The sequence below is a fragment of the Trachurus japonicus genome, chromosome 8, assembly GCF_045865225.1.
Source record: "Trachurus japonicus isolate A0001 chromosome 8, Traja_1.0".
In the NCBI taxonomy this organism is placed as follows: Eukaryota; Metazoa; Chordata; class Actinopteri; order Carangiformes; family Carangidae; genus Trachurus; species Trachurus japonicus.
In genome coordinates, this window is record NC_140914.1 from 423,253 (window position 1) to 427,363 (window position 4,111).

Genomic DNA, 4,111 nt, shown 5'->3' on the forward strand with positions numbered 1-4,111 from the left:
TTAGTTTTTATCTTTATTATTCTGTTTGTATGAAACCTGAGGATCGTTCACAGAAAGTTGTAAAGAACAAAGATATGAAGTTTTAAACTATGCTGCTGAGATATGAGACATCTGATGTTTAAAATATATTTTGATAAAGATTTATCGACCTGCAGCATTAACAAATGAATAAGAAGCAGCTTTCAAGTTCCAAGTTTATTTCATTTGTATAGATTTTAAAAACAAACAGTCTTTGCACCAAAGTGCTTCACAAACAAACATGTTGCATTTAAAATAGAAACAGACAAAACAAACACAAGTAAAAGCCAGAGAGTAAAAGAAGAGTTCATCTTGTTTTATTTGCATGTTTTTTTCCTGTCACCTTTGTCTCTGTTGTTTTTGCTGTGGTTCATCACCACCAGAGGTTTTCAGCTTATCTGAACCAAGCAGGACAGAAATGACTCCTCAGTGTGACAGAAGAAAAGAAGCTGAGAACAAAACCAAATCACAAACAAGCAAACATGTTTGATATTGATACAGTGCTTTTCATGTGCTGGATACAATCTTCTGTTGTTCCTTGGATGACTTCACTTTACCACAGTTTGAATTCAACGCCTGAGCCAAACAGAGAAACGCCCACTGTTCTGCCTACTTTGACGCCTGTACCCAACACCTTTGCTTCTACTGAACCATCTGCAACTGTAGCTCCAGTGTCCGCTGCCAGACCAACTGTAGCCTTCACGTTACCAACGGAGGCTGAGGCGCTGGCCACTTCTGCTCTCAACATGGCATCATCTATCCCGCTGTTGGGTCCTTTGGCTACAAAATCTAAGATCAAATCAAATCAAATCAACTTTTATTCATATGGCACTTTTCATACCTTAAGTAACACAGATGCCTCACAGAGGCTAAACACAATAAAGAAAACCAGGGAGACCCAACCCTCCCACCCCCACATACACACACACACACAGATTCAGAAACACATACACACTCACACATGGTCGTTCACCGGCATCTGAGGCGAGGAGAAAGCTATCTTATTTCTTTCTTTTTTTTTTAAACTGAGGGACTAAAACAGTAAACAAAAAAAGATAACACGTATAAAATAGGCAAAAATAAAATAAAAATACTCAACTCTACAATTTGCTCATAAAATTAAATGAAGTCATCCTTAAATAATCTAAAAAAACAGGGAGATAACAGCCCAGTGAAAGTTAGACCATGTAAATTAAATAACACAAAATAAAAATTTGATCTGATAACAAAACATAAAAAGAAGGGTAAGAGCATAAAGGGAATTCAAAAGATAAGGAAGTCAGTTAAAAGCTTGATTGAAAGGTTGGTCTTGAGCCTCGTTTTAAAAACATCAACAGTCTCTGCAGCCCAGAGGTTCTCCAGCACTGAAAGCCGCCTCCCCGTGTGTTTTAGGTCTGACTTGTGGTGGTTACAAGGTGCCGGAGGACCTCAGGGCCATGAGGGTTGATATACAAGTAAATTAAAAACTAATATAAAAAACATAAAGTCAATTCTGAACATGACTCATTCAGCTCTAGTATGGCCCAGTGCTGCCCCAGCAGATGTTAATAAAAAGTAATCTTTCAGCAGAAGTCCTTCATATATAATACAGTAATATTCATTTAAAGACAACATGCAGGTCTTCACACAGGACATTTTAGGAAATTACAGTATATACCTAATTGTGGTGGTGTTTGCCTACCGGACATCTTGAGGACAAGTTGTTTTCTGTGAAAGAGAGATAGCAGCTGTCAGTTACCAGTGCAATTACAATAATAACCTATCTCTGTGGAGATGACACTTAACGTATTACTGGTAATATACTATATAGAATCTACAGCAACTTAATCAACCATTAATATTTCAGTATTTTCATTTACATATCTGGTATAAAAACCAACATGTTAGATGACTTACCTTCTTTCAGATTGTTTGGTTTAAAGAAGATGCTGTTCAGTTTTCTTCCTTTTTCACTTGGTGGGTCAGACGCTGTTTGCTGTCTCTGCTTCTCTGCTCCCTTATATACATCCAGTGTGAGTGGGTTTGTCTAACTCATCATTAACATTTGATTTGAGTTTCATTCCGAGTCATACGTGTGTGTGTGTGTGTGTGTGTGTGTGTGTGTGTGTGTGTGTGTGTGTGTGTGTGTGTGTACATATGCTCAGAAATGCACAGGAGGTGCAGCCCTTCCTGTTTTTGTTCACAGATCTGGTAACAGTGTACAGATAGTTCAACTCTGAGTCAAACAGAAAGTGAAAAGGGAAAGTAAAAAAAAAGAGAAAGTAAAAGCTTTATAATTGTTTAGAATATATCTTTAAAAAAATTCACAATGTATTTTTTTTTTTCTCTTTTTCAAGAGACAGTAAATGGCTGGCGGCGTTTTGAGTTATTTGTTCAATACATTTGTTTGTTTGTTTTGTAAATAAACGGATTGATTATTGTTTATTGGGCACAACTTAAAGCAGAAGTAAGTGATATATTTGTGTTAATCTAAGTCTTAAATAGTTGTATCTTCCGACAGCAATCACTTCTATAGAGTGTTTGGTCTGAAACACGGGTCTGTCAGTCCCTCTGCTCTGCTCTGAGCCGAAGAGAAAACATTTATCGTATCCTACAGTTTTTATCCAATGAGGAGAGAGAACGGCATGCAGGGCTGTGTGTGCAGCCAAGGGACGCCGTGAATGTGGTGACGTAGGGACGAGGACTGTTATGGTGCGTTCAAGGAAACTCGTATTTTTCCGACCGTGAAGTGGTACCAGTTCGATCTGGTACGAGTTCACGGGTCGGAAGTTACGAGTGGCCGTTATAGTGACTTTCACAGGTAAAACAGGTCGGAGAAACACGAGTGGGTTGCCTGGAACGCTACAAAGTCGTAAGTTGTGACTTGAAGCTGTAATTTATGATTTCAAAAGCCTGCCTGGAACGCAGCATTAGCCAAAACGACCGGACCACTTACTTCTGCTTTAATGCCTTAAAACGTCAGCTTAGGCCGCGAGTGCATAAATCAAGGGGCGTCTCCAGTACATATTAATAAATATTCAGAATGTAAATATGTGTAAGATTGGAGCCATGGCTAATTTCCATCTCTTGTTGGATAAAATGTTATAACACAAATAATAATAATAATACATTTTATTTATATAACGCTTTTCAAAACACTCAAAGTCACTTACAGTAAAGAACAACACGATAGAATGGTACTGCAAAATAACACAGAATAGAACAATAGAACACAACACAACAAAATACGTAAACACATAAATGGCCAGTAGTACAGAAATATGTGAAACATGGGGCGGTGCGTGGCGCAGTGGGTAAAGCGGCCGCCCCATGTAGAGGCTACAGTCCTCAATGCAGGCTGCCCCGGTTCGAATCCCGCGTCAGGCAGACCTTTCCTGCATGTCATTCCCCCTCTCTCTGCCTCCCCCTTTCCTGTCTATCTCACTATGACAGGGGTACTCAAATACATTTGTCAAAGGGCCAGAATTTTTCTTAACAGACACCTTGGGGGCCGCACATTCAAATAGGCCTAGATTGAAATTAAATTCACCTTTTTCGTCTAATAATTTAAATATTTTTATTTTACTTGTAAGCACATCATTTTTATTTATACACTTCATGGTGTTTTGTATGATATAAAATGAAAAATCTTGACATTATCATATCATCATTTACATATCATGCTGGAGCTTTACACTGCTGACTTGTATCCTCAGACATGCCCTGTGATTTTCAGCTTAAATATGACCTGACCATCACAGGACATGTCTGACTCTGTTCTGAGGATACAAGTCATTGGTCCTGAAATGTGTGTTTCTCTTCTATAACACACATTCTACATCTCGGAGGCGACGTCTTTCCACACATGGGCTTCCTTCACCTTTCAAACGATAATTAGTGTGAATGCTGGAAGCATTCACACTATTGTTATTCGGTTCGGCCATTTTCTGCCTTTCTTCGTCATGTAACTAGTCCTTCATACTTTGTGCTATTTCAACAATTCAAATATCAAAATGTTCAGCCTTTTCGGGACAGGTGTGCTATGTCTTTTCTCTTTTCAACTATTCATACTTTTTGCAATATTCAACTATTTCTGATTTTTCCCCATAGTGAA

The 4,111-nt window shown here is 38.4% G+C and overlaps 1 long non-coding RNA gene across 1 annotated transcript; it reads right to left on the reverse strand.

Moving 5' to 3' along the window:
• Positions 1-270: 270 nt before the first annotated feature.
• On the reverse strand, positions 271-2,020 carry LOC146982233 (uncharacterized). Its single transcript, XR_015036333.1, has 3 exons — positions 1,915-2,020; positions 1,676-1,725; positions 271-807 (listed from the first exon to the last, which is right to left on the reverse strand). It is a non-coding gene; the product is annotated as an uncharacterized LOC146982233 (long non-coding RNA).
• Between the last annotated feature and the right edge of the window lie 2,091 nt (positions 2,021-4,111).